General features: G+C 43.9%; 1 protein-coding gene across 1 annotated transcript in view; it reads left to right on the forward strand.

Annotated features, from left to right (window-relative positions):
* Window positions 1-19,111, forward strand: part of LOC100332501 (sterile alpha motif domain-containing protein 3) — a 191,781-nt gene extending 172,670 nt beyond the window's left edge. The window contains exon 6 of the mRNA XM_087293275.1: window positions 18,713-19,111. The gene's annotated coding sequence lies outside the window, so the exon portion shown is untranslated. The remainder of the gene's footprint in view (window positions 1-18,712) is intronic.
* The last annotated feature ends 887 nt before the right edge of the window (window positions 19,112-19,998 follow it).

Genomic DNA, 19,998 nt, shown 5'->3' on the forward strand with positions numbered 1-19,998 from the left:
TTGACGACTGGCTGATTTTTGCCCTCTCTCCGAGCAATTGATTATGCACAGAGACAAAGTGCTCCGGCACTTCCACCTGTTGGGGTTTCAGGTCAACGGAGAAAAGAGCAAACTCGCAACCGTGCAGAGGATCTCTTCTCTCGGGCTGGAGCTGGACTCGGTCACCATGGCAGCGCGCCTCTCCGGAGAGCGCGCTCAGCTGATGCTGTACTGTCTGAGAGAGCTCGACAGTAAAATAGTGGTCCCACTGAAACTATTTCAGAGGCTCCTGGGGCATATGGCATCCGCAGCCGCTTCATGCCGCTCGGATTACTCTATATGAGACCACTTCAGCGCTGGCTTCACGATCGAGTCCCCAGACGCGCATGGCACGCGCGCGCTCACCGAGTCTCTGTTACTGTGCTGTGTCGCCGCGCCCTCAGCCCTTGGAGCGACCCCTCGTTCCTACAGGCCTGGGTGTCTCTAGAACAGGCGTCCAGTCTTGTTGTTGTTTCAGCAGATGCTTCCAACACGGGCTGGGGGGCTGTGCGTTGGGGGCATGCGGCTGCGGACCTGTGGAAGGTACCCAGTTGCATTGGCATATCGCCTGGAGCTGTTGGCAGTGTTCCTCGCTCTCCACCATTTTTTTTCCGGTGCTGGAGCGGCAACACGTGCTGGTCAGGACGGACAGTACGGCGGCGGTGGCGTATATCAGCCGTATGGGGGGGTATGCGCTCTCGCCGCATGTCTCAGCTCGCCTGCCGTCTGCTCCTCTGGAGTCATCCGCGGCTGAAATCGCTGCACGCCATTCATATTCAGGCAAGCTCAACCGTGCAGCCGATGCGCTCTCACGGCAGCTTTACGTCCTGGAGAATAGAGACTCCACCCCGAGTCTGTTCAGCTGATATGGGCGCGATTCGGGGAGGCCCAGATCGATTTGTTGCTTCCCCCGAGATTGCTCATTGCCAGTTGTTCTTTCCCTGACCGAGTGCTCTCGGCACGGATGCACTGGCTTACAGCTGGCCTCGGGGCATGCGCAAATACGCGTTTCCCCCAGTGAGCATGCTATCGCAGTTACTGTGCAAGGTCAGGGAGGACGAGGAACAGGTTGCTGGTTGCGCCCCTCTGGCTCAACTGGACCTGGATGTCAGAGCTCTCCCTTGCGATAGCCCTCCCCTGGCAGTCCCTTCGAGAGAGCACCTACTCTCTCAGGGACAGGGCACCATCTGGCACCCTCGCCGATCTTTGGAGGTCCTTAGACGCGAGGAAGACTTAGGTAACCTCCGATTGCGGTGGCTAATACGTCACTTGGGCTAGAGCCCCCTCCCCGAGCGCGCCTATGCCCTAAAGTGGAGTCTATTCACTGAATGGTGTGTCTCTCGCAGAGAAGACCCCCGTAATTTGCCAGATCAGCGTTGTGCTTTCTTTACGCCGAGAGAAGCTGGAGAGCAGGCTGTCGCCCTCCACACTCAAGGTTACGTGGCTGCCATCTCCGCTCTCATGACGCGGTGGCTGGCAGCACCGTGGGAACGCATAACCTCATCATCTGGTTCCTCAGGGGCGCTAAGCGAATTAATCCACCCTTCCCCCCTCTCATGCCCTCTTAGGATCTCGCCCTCGCTACACAAGCGCGTCAGATCCCTTCGATCCTCGACTCAGTATCTTTCTGTCCCTGAAGACAGCTCTGCTGGTCGCGTTGATATCGATTAGAGGGTCGGGGACCCGGAGGCATTTTTCGGTCAGTGACTCGTGCCTGTAATTGGGCTGGCTTTCTCTTACGTCCTGAGACCCTGCCCGCGATATGTGCCCAAGGTTCCTACCACTCCGTTTTAATACGAGGTAGTGAGCCTGCAAGCGCTGCCCTCGGAGGAGGCAGATCCAGCCCTTCTTTATTGTCCAGTTCGCGTTTTGCGTATTATAAGTTCCCACTAGATTGTGGATGCCTTCTTTCGCTATCAGAGCCGAGGTGAGCCGTGTCCCCCGAGAGTGTGTGCACACTCCACTCTGAGCTTCGCATCCTCTCGAGCGCGTGCACGCGGCGCCTCTCTAACAGACATCTGTAGAGCTGCGGGCTGGGTGACACCCAACACATTTGCAAGGTTTTACAATCTGCGAGTGGAGCCGGTTTCCTCAAGGGTATTAGGTAACCCTTGGTGATTGAGGAAACCATTCGGTAGGGTGTTGAAACACGCTTGCTGCGCCATTCTCTCTAACACGGAGGTACGTGCGCCTTTTTATCTGTCAGTAAAGTTCCCCGTCAGGTGAGCCCTGCAGATTCTTCCGTGGCCCCCAGCACTGACTCAGCGGAGGAGTCACTTGCTGGCCCACTATGTTGTAGGTCTGCCCGCTGGTCAGCCCGCGTTTAGGGTAAAGGTGCCTGCTATGCGTGATCCCCACTAGGCGATCCCATATGCTTATTCCGCCACGGTTAAGTCCCCCCCCCCTGGGCGGACCCGTGTCTTCCCTCTCCGCTAACCACTCTTTGCTATGCATACTCCCCCTTTTTAGGGCTAGTCCATATGTAAATTCTGACATCTATCCCCCCTTGGGTAACGAATGGCCTCCGCAGCGTCCTCCCTATCGGGATTGCACGCTTCCCAACGTACTGTTGTATTTTCCGAAAATTATCTAGATGCTCACAACTTCCCAAAAAATATATCTAAATCCGTAAGACTTCTGTTGAAGTAGGATAAATTAGGGCCAGGGACACGTTGGAGGACCGCGCCTCCTATGATGTGGGTGCGTCACGCTTGCTTGACTATCCCCTCATCGGGGGCGTTGGTAAGGTGCAGTCATTATGGCGCTTTCCATACTTCTCCCATTCGTGGATTTCAATCAATCCACTCTATGGCACTGAAGTTCCCCAACCGAAGGGGAACGTTCGAGGTTACAGAAGTAACCCTTCGTTCCCCGAGGAGGGGAACGGAAGTGCCATACTCTGTCGCCATAATGACTGTCCCTTAGCTGTTTGAAAGTCTCTTCAGCTTAAAAGGATGGCGTTTGCTCGCTCCAGGTGTGCTTATATGCTGGGATAATTGGGAATGAAGTACACCTGTGCAAGCTTACGCTGCCAATTCATTGCATTCATTGGCCCATTCAATACTCTTTCAGACAAGCGGCTTCTGAACCGAATCCTCCCATTTATGGATTTCAATCAAGCCACTCTATGGCACTTCCGTTCCCCTCCTCGGGGAACGAAGGGTTACTTCTGTAACCTCGAACGTTCTCTTTATTTCTTTAATCAAGATTTTTCCATTAGAGGAATTACAGTTTTTAATAGCTTAGTCCTTATAAACGATCACTTTATAAAATACACAATTTCCAGATCAAGCCTAATGAAGAATAATAAACTATATATTTTATATAATCCATGAATATTAAAAAACAATATACATTTAAAGTAATGGAACATTATATGTTAGAAAATTTTAGGCTTTTTTTAGGCTAAATAAAGGTGATTTTTCGGAGCTGTTCAGCACGTGCGTCAAAGAAAAGACATGACAATCTCAATAAAAACTTATTTACAATATCTAAATGTCACGAAATGGGGAATGATCACAAAAAACGCAAAAATCCATGTGCAGCAATTTATTAACAAAAAGACAAAGGTATCCAAAAAGACAGATTTCCAAGAGACAAAGGTTTCCAAATCTTGCACAGAACTATAAGCAAGATACAAAAACTAGATGACCAGACGAAGGCACTGGCAAAAATCCAAAAACAGGTAAATACAAGGACAGGGTAGGAGTGTTAACAAAAACGAAAACAAACAGGAATACAAGAATAATCGTAATAGAAAAAAAAAACTAGATAACCAGACAAACATACCAAACATGAGGAACTAACAAAATCTGAGGCAACTAAAACAGAGAACAAGAGGGTTTATAAAGACAGGACTAAATTAACAAACACAAAACAGCTGTAACATAACACAATCAGGAATATAAAGGATTATTGGAAATGAAGTGAAACTACAAAACAAACTAGTGCCCTCAAGGGTCCAAACTAGGGCACTGCAACAGGTGTGACACTAAAAGGATATAAAACATCTAACATGCATATCCATTCTCAACGAGTTTCTGTGTTCTGCATCCTTCACAGACCGAGTTCTTATTCCGAGGTAATCTGTAAATATTATAATATTATATAAGAGTCTGTAAAGGCTGTTCTGGCACATTCTTAATTAAATGTGAAACTAATCGGCGCAATGGATGATTTGTCATTTAGAGTAAATACAGTTATACCACACGATATGGAACTATGAATAATTCACTTTAAGTTTATATTATTATTATATTAAACAAACAAACCAGTTTGTGTTTTGGCACTGCATGCAGCATATTGTGGATCTTATTTTGAAGCATTGCACTTCAAATATTATTCTTTCTTTTTATTTTTATTGTATTTTTAATATTTTTAATTATACAAAACAAAATTGGTTCTAAACAGATACATTTTCCTATAGGCAATGATGAAGTGTATATTATTCTAGATTGTGTCTAGAAAGATTGTGTCTTCTAATTCAGTAGTGTAGCCATAAAAGAGACTGTGCATCAGAAATACTGGGTGCCTTATTTATTGTCAAAATAATGTGCAAAAAAATAAATGAACAAATTACTTATCACTAACCTTATATGTGAAATAAGCAGGGCCCGCTGTAGCACTTTCTCAAGAAGAGCAAATGTCAAATTATTAGCGCAACGCACATGCAGAGAGCTCATCTGTTTGTCGGAACTACTAGGCACTATTTATTATCAATTATAATGTATTTAATTAGTTAATTTAAAATGTATTTTATTATTTCAGCAATAATTGTTGAGTGAAAGAATGCGCTAGAAATATGCATTGCGGCTTACTTTATTGTACAGGCTTATTGCACAGGCTTATTTGAATTAGTAAGGTTACGTGTAAATGTTATTTAAAATATTTCGCATAGCCTGCCATGTAGCCTACAATAACATTCATTCATTTGCTTAGTCCCTTTATTAATCCGGGGTCGCCACAGTGAAATGAAACGCCAACTTATCCAGCAAGTTTTTACGCAGCGGATGCCCTTCCAGCCGCAACCCATCTCTGGGAAACATCCACAAAAACATGTACATACACACTACAGAAAATTTAGCCCACTCAATTCACCTGTACCACATGTCTTTGGACTGTGGGGGAAACTGCACCCGGAGAAAACGTCAAAGTAGGCGTTTCCCATGCGAAGGCAGGGAGAACATGCAAAAACTCCACACAGAAACGCCAACTGAGCCGAGGTTTGAACCAGCGACCTTCTTGCTGTGAGGCAACAGCACTACCCACTGCGCCACTGCCTCGCCCTGCCTACAATAACAATAAAAACAAATTACAAAAAATAATAAGACAGGCCTACTTTGGTGTTGCAATAAAATAGTATTAATTATCAAATAAATAATTACAATATATAATTAAAATGGGAAGAAATAAAATAAAAACAAATGGTACCTTTTGTTTTTATAGCAGGGCCCAGTGTGTTCTTATTTTGGTTCTGCTAACAATTATTAAAAAGAAAAAAAAAACTTTAAATTATTATTTTTATTATAAAGCCCTTGCTCTGAAACAATCATGTAAACCAGGTGCTGCTCGGAAAAGGTTATCTTTGCTCAGCATCAGGTGCACAGCAGCAAGAAGCTTGACAGTGAACTATGACCTTATTTTAAAGACAAATGTCTAAGAATTCTGCTAATTTACGTTTTTATTTAAGTTATACATACGAAATGAATGTAAGCCTGCTAACTGTGTGTGGTTCAAATGATAGAATATGTAAACTTAGTTCATATATAATTAAATAATAATAATTAAAAGCCTGCGTGCAAGGCTTTTATTTTGAGGGCGACGTCACAAGCTCAGATTTGGTTGACCAATTAGAGAAAAGTGGGTGTTTCAGCGCCGCCTACATGTGTAAAATGAATTTTAAAGTCGTTTATCCGTTTTCCTACCCTAAACCAAAAAACGAAAATCCAGCCAAAATCTTGTTTTTTTCCTTTTCTCGTGACCAAAGGAAAAACGGCCGTTTTACCCATTTCCTTTATTCCGTTTGAAAATGGAAAACAGATGAACAAAACACGGACCCCTCTGTGGTCTGAGAGCGTTTCCTTTTGTCCCTGGTTGGCCTTCTGTTGGTGAGCTGTTTTTTTTTTTTTTTTGTAGCTCTTAGCTAGTTTTAAGTGATCGTCTTAACAACTGCTTTGATCATTAGGAAGGTGTATGTGTGTGCGCACGAAGTGACAGGTGCCGTTCACAAAATCTGCTCTAGCCTGGGTGAGTTGGTGGTTTTTAGTGTTTTTCGTTAGTTTTAAGTAATAATTTAAAGGATGCTTTTATTATTAGGAAAGTGTGTGTGTGTGTGTGTTTGTGAAGAGGTGAGCGTTGTTCACAAAGTCTGTTCTAGCCTATTAAACTCATCCAGGAGGTAAGAAATTTGTTTGGATTTTAAAGAAGGGTTCGTTAATTTTTTAAAAAAAACCTTTCTTTCTCTTAAATTTGTATTTTTAGGAGGTGCGGCTTGAAGGTGCTAGCTGTTGTTTCCCCGCATTTATTTGCGGCTGTCTTTCTAAAACCTCTCATCTGCTGTGACTGCTCCTCGCGGACATTCCTTTTTAATTGCTATGGTGACCTTGTTTTCATGTACTGTATTTTGCTCTTGATCTACCATCCATGTTTAACGTTATCCTATACGATTCATTGTGAATTCTATGTCCTGTGTTTTTTTTTTTTTGTTTGGTTTTTTTTTGTGCAGTTTGTTTCCTGTGAGTATTTTAGGCTGTTTATATCCACAGGTGGGCGGATGAGCTGTAATATTGATGCTGAATTGAAGGGGGGTTTGTTGAATTGTATGGGTGTGATTTGTCACTTGCTTTAATAATTTGTATACACTGACTTGCTTTGTTTGCTGAGTGTCCCCCTGTCTGTTAGTGTCATTTATTGCAGTCCCTTTGCACCTAAGGTATTTAATAGGTAACTATGAGAGCATTTTAAAATTGTTTTAAGGTTTTGTATGCCATGGTGAATTTAATAAATTTTGTATTACGTTTGTAAGTCACGTCTCTGTCTTTAATCAAAAACGAACCAGCAGGGTCCTTCATATTGTTGTAACTTTTGTGTTAATCAAACGAGTGTTTTTTTTTTTTTTACATAGATGTTCCTGGGTAGTAACCTAGGTGGCGTAGTCGGGTTTTATTAAATTATCTTTATAGCCAAGGGTTACATAAACAATGATCTATTCATTTAGAAAATGGGAATTTAATTGCTATTTCTTGTGAAGTAGATTAATCATTTATAAGTTTTAATCAACTTATAACAGCTAGGCAGGGGAATCTGTATTTCAGTGACATTTTCTCGTGAGGCAAACAATACAATTCATTTGATTATAGTAGGATTTATTGACTAGTCAGACAGATACCGAACAACGCACAAACATACATTAAACATAGAACAAAGGTAAAACCACGTGGAGATATCGGGTCTATACAGGTCTATCGAGCATGTAACAACAAAGAGAAATAGTAAAGCGAGAAAATAGATTTCAGATATAAAAGTGACAAAACTTTCAGTTCCACACGCACCATTAAGGAACACCTTTTTTGATAAAAGGATAACTAAAAATACCTGGACTTTCATGTCTGGAGGTCTCTCTCTTTATGCTAGTCTCTCTTCCTTCAGGATGGAAAATCCTTTGATGTCCTTCTTGATGCGTTGAGTTTGTAATACAGTTCTGAGCAACGCGATTGCAAACTTTAAACTGAGTTTACTTTGCCGGAAAATAAGGAAAGCGTGGCAGGAAAAGTCCATGCGGCGTAGAAGAGCCGCGTGGACTTTTCAAAAGGGCCACCTTTTGATGGGTTCTTTGTTCGGACTACTCTGCTCAGATGTTGGGGGTCAGCCTGGTTATACCTGCGGGTCAAGTGACAACCCATTCAGCATTCTCGACCAATGATTTCAGGACAAAGTTTGAGCGCGAAACTTCCTTTATCTTGAGGCTGCTCGTATGCAAATTTGAGTGTCCGCCCAAAGCATGCGGAGAGGCATTTAATGCAGGGGATTAAAGAAAGGAAGCAATGCGAGTTATGATCTTGCTCTATGCATCATGTGTTGTAAAATGTCAGCAGAAGCCCATCGGTACCAAACATGCGGGGTTTAAAAGTAAATCAACATAATTTTTCACATCCTCACATTATTTATGCTTTAAAAAGGCCTAAAAGTGCGAATTTGTATAAACTATGAGGAATGGTACACATTACAAAAGTTAAGTGTAATTAAACAAGAGATTTGGGTTCTAAATGTCTTTGTTTAAATAAAAAAAAAACTTTTTCTTTTGTGAGGAAAGGGCTGATAGATGTTTGTTTTTTTCCTCTTTTATTATCTGCCATGTTCTTTTGAAGTCGGCAGAGAGTGGTTTTTAGGACCGTTCTGTGAAGTGTCCCAAACTCGTTACTTGTCAGCAGGAGTTTTTTTAGGCCAGACTTTTCGTCACAGAGTGATCTAAATTGCCCTGGAAATTGAAACCAGACCGTTTTCATGGAATGTTGAACGGAATGTTTACCTCCAGCATATATGTTACAATATATATGTTACCAGTTATGTTACAAGAGGATAGCCAGGCAAGCGTGAGCCCTCTTGCATCAAAGAGAGGCGCGGTCCTTAAACGTGGTCCCTGGCCCTTACTTATTCCACTTCAACAGAAGTTTTACGGATTTAGATATATTTTTTGGTCGCAAGCTTCTAGATAATTCTTGGAAAATACGACAGTACGTTGGGAAAGCATGCAGTCCCTATAGGAAGGACGATGTGGAGGCCATCCGCTACCCAAAGGGGAGATATGATGGCAAAAATACATATGGACTAGCCCTGAGAAGGGGGCTCACCTAACGGGGAACTTTACAGACGGATAAAAAAGCGCACATATCTCGGTGTTAGGGAGAATGGCGCAGCAAGCGTGTTTCAACACCTTAGCCGAGTTGTTTCCTCAATCACCAAGGGTTACCTAATACCCTTGAGGAAACCAGCTCCACTCGCAGATTGTAAAACCTTGCAAATGCATTAGGTGTCGCCCAGCCCGCAGCTCTACAGATGTCTGTTAGAGAGGTTACGTGTGCACGCGCCCAAGAGGATGCGATGCTCCGAGTGGAGTGCACACACACTCACGGGGGACACAGCTTGCCTTGGCTCTGATAAGCGAGAGAGATGGCATACACTATCCAGTAGGCCAACTTTTGTTTCGATACAGCATTTCCTTGCTGCCGACAGCCATAACAGACGAAGAGCTGCTTAGATGATCTAAAGCTCTGAGTGCAGTCCAGATAATACGCAAAGCGCGAACTGGAAAGTATGAAAGGGGCTGGGTCTGCCTCCTCTGGGGGCAGCGCTTTCAGGCTCACTACCTGGTATTAAAAAGGTGTGGTAGGAACCTTGGGTACATATCCCTAGCGGGGTCTCAGGAACGTGAGAGTAAGCCAGCCCAAATTACAGGCACGAGTCACTGACCGAAAAATGACTCTATGTCCCGACCCTCTAATCGATATCAACGCGACCTGCAGAGCTGTCTTCAGGGACAGGAATCCTAAAGATACTGAGTCGATGATCGAAGGGATCTGACACAGGCTCGTGAGAACGAGGACGAGATCCTAAGAGGGCATGAGAGGGGGGCAGGGTGGATTAATTCGCCTAGCGCCTCTGAGGAACTGGATGATGAGGTTATGCCTTCCCTCGGTGCTGCCAGCCGCGTAACCTTGAGTGTGGAGGGCGACAGCCTGCTCTCCAGCTTCTCTTGGAGTAAAGATAGCACAACGCTGATCTGGCAATTTTCCAGGGTCTTCTCTGCGAGAGACGCACCATTTAGTGGATAGACTCCACTTCAGGGCAAAGGCGCGCTGGAGGAGGGGGCTGTAGCCTGAGTGATGGTATTAACCACCGCAATCGGTAGGTTACCTAAGTCTTACTCGCGTCTAAGGACCCCCGTGGAGGTTCCAAAGATTGGGGCTAGGGTGCCAGATGGTGCCCTGTCCCTGAGAGAGGAGGTGCTCTCTCAAAGGAATCTGCCAGGGAGGGCCATCTTGAGGAGGGAGAGCTTTGACATCCAGGTCCGGTTGGGCCAGAGGGGTGCAACCAGCAACCTGTTCCTCGTCCTCCCTGACCTTGCACAGTAACTGCACGAGCAAGCTCACTGGAGTAAGTGCATATTTGCAGGGAAAAAAACAACTGCCAATGAGCGTGCTCGGGAAAAGCAAACAGATCAATCTGGGCTTCCCCGAATTGCGCCCATATCAGCTAAACAGACTCGGGGTGGAGTCTCCATTCTCCGAAATGTAAGGCTGCCGTAAGAGCACATCGGCTGCACGGTTGAGCTTGCCTGGAATGTGAATGGCGCGCAGCAATTTCAGCCGCGGATGACTCCAGAGGAGCAGACGGCGGGCAAGCTGAGACATGTTCAGCCATGTCTCAACTCAGACTGTTCAGCATCAGCTGAGCGTGCTCTCCGAAAAGGCGCGCCGCCATGGTGACCGAGTCCAGCTCCAGCCCGAGAAAAGAGATCCTCTGCACGGGGGCGAGTTTGCTTTTTTCTCGGTTAACCTGAAACCTCAAGGTGCCGGAGCACTTTGTCTCCGTGCATAATCAATTGCTCCCAAGAGTGGGCTAAAACCGGCCAATCGTCGCGATAAATGAGTATGCGGATGCCCGCAAGCCGAAGGGGCGCTAAGGCACCCTCCGCGAGCTTGGTGAGGACCCGCGGAGACAGAGAGAGCCCAAAGGGGAGGACTTTGTATTGCCAAGCTCGACCTTCAAATGCAAACCGCAGGAAACTGACGGTGGCGTGGAAGAATGGAGACATGGAAATACACGTCCTTCAGGTCTATTGCTGCAAACCAATCCAGAGGACAAACGCACCAGAAAATGCACTTCTGTGTGAGCATTCTAAACGGCAGCTTGTGCAGACAGCGGTTCAAAACGCGCAGATCTAGGATTGGTTGTGACCCACCGCTCTTTTTGTGCACGATGAAGTGTGGGCCGTAAAACCCGCTCTCCATCTTGGCTGGAGGGACCGGCTCGATTGCATCCTTCGCCAGGAGGACAGCAATCTCCTCTAGCAAGATAGGGGCGGACAGGGGGCTGCCCCTGGTGAATACACACCCGTAAACTTGGGGGGCCGTTTCGCGAACTAAATCGCATAACCGAGTCTGATTGTGCGTATGAGCCAACGTGAAGGGCTGACCCGCACTAACCAGGCAGGCAGAACTCTTGCTAATGGAGTCATCGCTACAATCTTTGATGTACTAGCAGTGGGGCAGTGCGGAGTGGGTGTGCTGATCCGGGAAGCGCGAGGGTCCCGCGGAAGAGCTGGAGGCGAGAGATTTGCTCTCACTCCGCACCCAAACTCCGGAGGGGAGGCTCGAGGGGAGGGAGAAAGGAGACCGTCCTCCCAGTGCTCGTGCTGGCAGATTTTGGGTTGTCACATCCGGGGAAGTTGAAAAGTGCTCTTTCATTGATGTATTTATGGCAGTAAAAAGTGCCGTTGGAAATGGGGCCCCGCCCTCCAGCAGGGAAAGAGCAAGTTCCCTCTTCTCCAGATAGTGGTGCTCTGGGCAGGAGGGGGTGCCTGCTTTCAAGGTGCTTGACGCGTTCGTTTTGTTTTTGCAATGGATGGTATGGTGGGCAGAGCGGGCTTACGGTCCCGCCAATAGGTGACATTACCCATCGCCTCAGACTGCTCTCTCACCGCCTCGAATTCCTGGGTGAATTCACAGACGGTGTAGCCGAACAGGCCAGCTTGGGATATGGGGGAGTCAAGAAAGCGGACTTTGTCGACTTTGCGCATATCAGCCAAGTTAAGCTAGAGGTGGCGCTCCTGGACCACTAATGTGGACATCGTCCTCCCCAACGCACACGCAGCGAACTTAGTGGTCCGAAGAGCATAGTCTAATGCGGTGCGAAGCTCACAAGCCTGGGTTGGACCCACCCATGTGCAGCTCGGCCTGTGTATGCGCTTGGTAGCACTGGTAGGTGGCCATCGCGTGTAAGGCGTAAGCAGCCTGGCTTGCAGCCATGTAAGCTCTAGCTCAGAGGGAGGCAAAAAACTTACAGACTTTGGACGGGAGACGAGGTGGACCCCGCCAAGAAGAGGCGCCATGCGGACAAAGATTGACCCCAATCGTGCGCTCAACCTGCACATACCCCATGGCCGCTCCACCGTTAAGAGTGGTGAGGGCGGAGGGACACGCAGCACGGGCAGATAGTGCCCTCCAAGACTGCATGAACCTACTGTGCACCTCCGGGAAGAAGGGGACGAGAGGCTTCATAGGGTTAGCCCTCTGGTCCTCTATGTAGCACCCATCTAGTCGGTCCGGCCGCAGAGCTGGGGGATAAACCATCTCCAACCCACAGCCGAAGCAGCCCGGGAAAGCACGGCTAACATGTCCGTTTCAGGATCCGTCTTGACAGCGCTCACCTGCCCGGAGGGGGCGAGCGGATCTGGATCATCATCAGACAATGAAAGCCCACCCTCCGATGCCGCGGTGGACATCTGGTTTCCGGTGTCGTCGAGCCTAAGGGCTACCATCTGGTTAGACGGATCGCTTCCCCCGCCCGAAGCTTGGATGGACCGCTTGGAGTAGCGGGAGGTCCGCGGGCCTGTGGGTGACGGATTATCTCTCGCTGAAACACTCAGATCTGCCCGAGTGCCCGCTGCAGTGCAGGGGACAGCTGGGGTGGTTTGCCCTTTTGCAAAGGCTAACCGCGATCTTAACTGTGCAACAGTCATGGCATCGCAATGACAACATGAACTGTCCGCGAGCAGCGCATTAACATGCTGGACCCCCAGGCATGCAACACAGTGCCCATGCCCATCTTCCGGGGACAGGAAACCACCACATCCAGAAACGCACTTTCGGAGAGCCATTCTGAAAAGGACATGTTGCATGACTGTGTTGCTCTTTTAGTGAAGTTGCAACTTTATACCCACCGCTCTGGAGGACGGACCCAAAGAACGCCAGGCAAGGGAGAAACCCAGCTCGACCGTCTGCCGCTGCGTGTACACACTCTGGACCGGGAGAATGCTCTCGTCTCACAGTAGGAGGAACTCTCATTGACTCTCTCAGAAGGCTGTAATAGTCTCTGTAGCGAAAAGGATGGCGTTTCCTTGCTTTCCCTGTCCTTATATGCGGAGCTAATTGGCAATAAGTTCCAGGTGCTCAAGCTTATGCTGCCAACTCATTTGGCATTTCATTGGCCCATTATATTCATTGTAAATAGAAAATTTATTGACATCTGCTGATTTCTTTAATTTTGTTGTACATTTTGTTGTATATTTGTTTGCTGCCAAAACAATAACATTTATTTAAGAAAAATGTATTTGCTTTCTAATTTAATAACACTTAAGAATACTGATTAATTTTATTAACACTACAATAACTTTAAATGACACACCATTAATGTGTATGCAGCATAATGCTGTGAGTTGTAACACTACAATACAGTAAGTAGCTGTAAGCGGTTTCCAGTTAGTTACCACTACTGCTCTATTACAGGAATTAACTGACAACACTCTTGCCAGCTACTCACTGTAATGGTTCAGCTACAGTAATTAACTGACAACACTGTTGCTAGCTACTCACTGTAATGGTTCAGTTACAGTAATTCACTGGCAACAGTGTTGCCAGTATTATACTGTAAAAAAAAGCCTGGTAAGGTTTAACAGTGTACTTTTTTCATTATGATTAGTGTTTATATAAAATTTAATTATTTTATTTGTTTGTGAAATAGGCATAGGTAGCAACCAATAACATCGTAATTCTACATGCAGTGCTTCTGTAAGATGTTGATCCGCTTTAAATTTTCACAAATATGCTTTATTTCATTTATAAAACAGCATACTTAACATCACAGACAGATCATCTTTAAAACCAAATTCCAAAAAGGTTATAGGGTTTTGAAAGTGAAAGCAAACTTCATCCTGCAGCACTATTCATGAAAGTACGCTTGGTCGCTAAATTCAAATGGAAAAGCATAAAACGTTTGTACATGCATTCAAATCGGGCGCCTTCTGTGTTCATCGTGCTCTAGAATGAGCATTCAAGAGTTCACACTTAGCTGATGATTAATTTTAAAAGCTTGTTTGGCATGCTGTCCCGGGAGAGAGCCCTGAGCTCATGAGATCCTCGAGCCCAGGGCTCCCTCCCGTTGCAAGGCGGGAGGGGAGTTTGAGCTCAGGTAGATCTCGAGAACTCCCCTGCTGTAGCAAGTGAATGCTCTTGAAATTAACTACGAACTAGAAGAGTGTCTATGTTTCCAATTTGGATTGTTCAATTGACTTAATTGCAAGTTTTTAGGCGGTGGGAGGAAACCGGGGAACCCGGGGGAAACCCACGTGAGCACGGGGAGAAGTGCAAACTCCACACAGAAATGTCTGCTAGTTTTGGTAAAGCCAGGAACCAGAGACATTCTTGCTGTGAGGCGACAGTGCTACGCACTGGGCCACCGTGTCACCCGTCTAAGAAGGAGGAGTAGGGGAGGAAGGGGGGACTCTTTAAAACGAAGATAGCAATGAAATGAACCCCAGGGTATTTTTAGTAGTTTAGGAGTCATCTGATTTGATCGTAGTGAATTAGATAATGCGGGTCAGCTGCTAGCAATCATAAGCACGTGATCCTCTCGAAATTTGTTTATACATAAACTTCACTTATAACTAGTATTTATCTGCTTCCGTCAGGGGGTTTAAAAAACAGACTTAACTCTAGTAGGGCCAATGAGAGTCAAAGAATAGAATGTATTGGAGTTGACTCCCCATCCCTGCAATAAATACAGCTACAATTAAACATTGCTCCATTGTGTTACAAAAGGCCTTCTAAGGATCAGGACACCCTGGAGAACTTTTTTTTTTAACAGATGTGTGTGTGTGTGTGTGTGTGTGTGTGTTGAGCATCAGTTAAGACAATGTTAGCACCTGTCCGCTTTAATTGTGGAGAAAACTGGACAATTTTGAGCTTTTGTCAGCTAATTTCAGCTTCCGGGTTTAAAATGATTTTTGGGGCGGGATCTAAATCAGTGACGTAGCGCAGTACTGCAAGTGCAATGATGACACGTCGGTTTCTCATTATTATTCATAGTGGAGTTTTCTTATCCTATAAGAAGAGCCGGCTGCTTAATTATTCATGAGAGCACATGCTTTCCGAAGGCAAGGCAGACCTGCCAGTTTCAAGCAAGCTGTGAGACACGGACCCATGGCACGCAGTAGCCGTTCATGAAGGCTCGTATGTGTTTGTTTCAATGATCCACGGGGTTTGTTGCATGTTTTTTCCCCGCGATCTTGTCAGGGCCGATCATACAGCAAAGCTTTTATCAGGAGTTCGTTCACATTCAGACACATAACCGTGCTGCTGTGTTTGCCTAAATCCTCTATATTACCAGCAGGGCTAATGGTTAAAATAGGCAGGTCAGGAGAACTGCTTCACTGAGTCTGCATTCAGATCTATAATTTAGAACCGGGGATCAAGAGAGAAACCTCATGAACACACTTATCTTTATAATTATATAAATTGTCGTTATGTGTATATGAACTTACAAATAACAAATGTAGCAGGGCAATAAATTACTGTTTATTTCTTTGCATTTTAACTTTGTGAACTATAAACTCATGCGTTTCCTCACGGTTTGTGTCTCATTTTGTGAGCTGACAACAACAGTTGTTCGCTCCCCTTCCCTTCTGCTGGCCACGCCCACTCCTGCCCTATGCTCGCAGAGCTCCACGCCCATTAATCATGCATCTTTTAAAAAAATTCTGAAGTAGACTTTAACCGAAAGTGGGGGGTGTCATGGTCCTTTAAGTGAATCAATGTCTGTAAAAAAAATCCAATATTTAGTGAAACAAAACATCTAGCTTTAGGTGGACCACAACTTGAATAACATCTCCAAAATGCTGCACAAAATACTTATGCTATGTCCCACGTCATATGCAGAGTCGTTAATGTATTTTTGTAGGTGGCAGTCTGGCAGAAACTGGATGTTTTGCTTTCCAAAGTTTTAAATATTAATATTTTTCCTTATTAGCAACTAATCAAAACCATGTATAGAGCTTGGGAACATCTACATTACGGCGAGTTGTGGTTGGCCATGTTTTAGGACAAACACAGGAGCACTCAATGTAAACAGATGCAAATCACAACAGAAAAACAACCGTTTTATACTAATATCTTTTGAAAAACAACCCTCAGAATAAAATGGTTATTAGTGGCACCCCTGTTCAGGAGTATGTTTCCCAAACAACGACGTAACTCGCAGCTGAACTATCATAGTACGATGCATTGGTTAGGAAAAGAATGATGTAGTGATGAGTGTTTCCCAAAACCTGTAGTTTCTCTGTCGCAGATCCATCGTTTGAACCACGTTAATTATAAAGTAAATTGCTCGTAATGATGCTCTAAACAGGGTGGAGTAATAACTGCTTTAGAGAAAAAAATATTTATATAATTTCTTTTCCATAATTTCTTTGTGCAAATGATATTGTTTTACACAAACACACATTTGAAAAAATGTCAATATTAGTTTTGGTAAAAACATGCACTAGTTCACCATAATAATTGAAATATATGGAAATGGCACATATAGACCCTGTGTTTCCTTTAACCTATGTTTCCTATGATAATTATTATATATTCTTTTAAGATTTAGTTTTGGCCTTTATTAGATAGGGCAGTATTTAGACAGGAAGTGAAGTTGGAGAGAGAGGGAAATGACTTTAGGCCGGGATTTGAAGACAGGGTGCCCTGACATGCTATTGCACCATATGTCGATGCGCTAACCACTAGGCTATTGCGCCAACTATGATTATCATTATTAAGTAGGATATTGTTTATTTATTATTTTCTTTTAAAAAGTCTACTTTTACAATTTGACACATCCAAAACACTGCAGAAATGTTCTAACCAACAGGCCCATCTCATATACAATGCAGATACTTAATAAATAACCTACTATAAATTAAAAGCATTAACATCTGCTATGTTTTTTGTTTTCACAAGCTTTGTAGATGTAAATTCCGCTTTTAATTAGGTCACCTATAGACCAATTACCATGTTTATAAACATTCAGGATGCGCGCGCAGGGAGGTGGCAGAAAGCAATTCAGACACATTTACTTTCTCCTTAATATAGAGAGCCCTAGCATTTACAGCGAGGGAATGACATCAGATGCGGTGCAGTTTGTTATTGTCTTAGACATAAAATATATATTACTTACACATTATATATATTATTTACATAATGCTTACAGCATATTATAACAGCTCGTCACCCAGTGACAAGCACAGTGATTCAGAAAAATTAACGTTAAAGTGAGCGGCGTTCATCTGACAGCTCCATTTACGATAAAACCCTCCCAATGAATATTGGATAATGACCAAGCATTCAGCCCGAAATACACAATCTCTTTGAAGCTCTGAGTGATTTTACAAGAGAGAAGTTAAAGGTCTACAAGTCTTTGGATGCCAACAATGTTGTTCTTTGAGGTCATGTGCAATAAATATTGCTCCATGATGACCAGATTCAAGAGCTAAACACCGAGATTCCGCCTAGCAAAGACAAGGAAACAAGACGGAGCTAACGTTTTACAAAGCCTGGGTAATTAATCACCAACACGCAAAACGACTGCATTCTGACAGTGAACTTCACCTGTACGGCAGGGTATGTGAACCTACACATAAGGGTAAAGTTGGTTTTATATTCACACATTCAGACTTTCTCTTTAATATAATTTCATAAAAATATTATTTGCAAACTCTAAATAGCGAAATCATATTAGCAAAAGCCAATGACTATCAAAGTACAATATTGTTCACATTCAAATAAACAGTGTTAATGTTGTTTTCAAGTCACACTTACAGGTTATTTCATACCGAATATTCAAAGTGCCGTGGTAAACAATATAGGGAGTGTGTCACAAGTTGTCAGTGAATGAATGTGTGAATATAGAACTAATTTTACCTTGATAAACGTAACTTTCACGTTTCATTTTTAGCATTCAGTGTCAGCTGTTTAATTAACAATGTAACTGTTTTTGCTGATATAATTTCTGCAATCAAAAACGAGTGATGTGTATGATTCAGCATAGTGTGAACTGACCTGATATGACATGAGAACTGCAGAGTCCAGCATTTCTAATTAGCTTCTCACTTCATTCAGCTCCCATTTAGCCAAAGACGTCTGCAGTCGGTATTAAAGCAGTGTGTGGTGTATGGTAAAAGTTAGGTTTTCTATTTTTGGACTCGAATTTGGCATCCTACCGCACATTGCATTCCCATTGCAGCCTGTCTGTTTTTTGCAACCGTTGACCCATGTGACGTCATGTGTGACGTGGGATGGTAATTGGTCTATAGCTTTTGTCTTGTGATCAAAATTATATCAATGTTTTCCAAGTGCACTGCGAAGGGAGCACAATTGTAAACATGGAGATCCCTAAAACTGTAAAAATTACTTTGAAAGCAATTTACACCTAGGAGAAATGACTTTAATGCTTTTTTTATTTTTAATCATTCCAAGTTTAAATGTTAAGGCTCCTACACACCAGGATGCATTTTGTTTGCATTTATCGTCAGCGTTTTACAAGATGTTTTTCCGCATTCAAACCCAATCGATTTTCACTGGCGTCAAGCAGAAGATTATGCAAAATCACTCCTTGTCGTTTGATGGCGCTACACAACTTTAAGCTTCCACCACAGAAGAAGAGGAAGAGAGGAAGTTCACACATTTGTTTGTTAAAGTTATTGGTGACTCGATCAAGCATAGATGGTTCAAGTAGCAGCTCCAGCTCTAGCGATAAAGAAATGATTATTGTTCACAGAGCAATAAGCAGCTCCACGTTCCTATAGCCTCTGGGCATCTTCTTCAACGTGCGCTCGCATTGAGTTTTGCGCTTGAGCGCCACCAAGTGCTGTTAACTGTAACTTCAGCAGCTCCGTGCACGTGAACAAAAGTGGCAACCTGATTGGTGGAGAAGGTTTTAACATGGCACGTCAATAAAAAAAAAAAAAAATGAGCATGAGTCATTTTTTTCTTACATGACTCTTGCGCCTGCCGTTTTGCGCGTTGGTGTGCACGATCACATTGACCCCCTGTATATAGTCACTAGGCGCTAAATGTTGACGGAAAACGTCTTGGTGTTCTAAATGAATAGGGCATAGGGGGGATAAGGGGCAATAAAACAGAGGCAGGAACAGCTCCAGAGGTGTAGTTGCAAGTGCAAGTTTACGACACAGTTTGTGAATGTTTGCCTGAACGATGGATTTGGGAAGCGGCAAATCATTGAACTTTGTTTGTAACGACACAATTTGCGACCTTAGTTGGCTAATGATGGTTTAGAGAAATGCACCCCAGACAGACACTGACACAAACACAAGAAGTTATGGTGTTAATTTGTTTCTTTTAATGACAGCAGTAAATAACTGAACAGTTATTTGAACTGTACAACTGTACAAGCAAAAAAATTGCATTAATTTATTTCTTTTTTACCTACAAAATGTGCAGCTTTTGTCAATGCAGTGTATCTTTCTGGGCTTCTGGATGAAAATTTCCAGATGGCAAGGAAATTAAATGGAATGGAAAGTCAAAAATGTCTGGCCCATTTATTGAGATTCGCTTCCAGGCTGCAAGACTGTCTTCTTGCAGCCTTTTGTGAATGTTTCTCTTGACCGAATGCTGTTGTAAAAAGTATTTATTACACTGTTCATGGTTGGATAGTCCATCTCACAGTTTACACTGCTGACTGGGACTGTGAGGTCAATAAAAGCTATTTTAAACTTCAAAATAGAAAACTATACTTTTAAAAACTAGAAAGTGCTACAGTTTGTCTCAAGTGCTATTAGCACACAAGTACACTACTAGTACATTGATATTTAGTATACTCAAGAAATATACTTTTACACTTGAACTTTTCTTAAATATACTTAAAAAATTAAGTATCAAGTATTTTTAACTAAGAGTGTATTAACTGACTTACTTTCCAAGGCCAGTT

Source organism: Danio rerio, chromosome 18 (genome assembly GCF_052040795.2).
Source record: "Danio rerio strain M-AB ecotype USA chromosome 18, GRCz13ab, whole genome shotgun sequence".
NCBI lineage: Eukaryota > Metazoa > Chordata > Actinopteri > Cypriniformes > Danionidae > Danio > Danio rerio.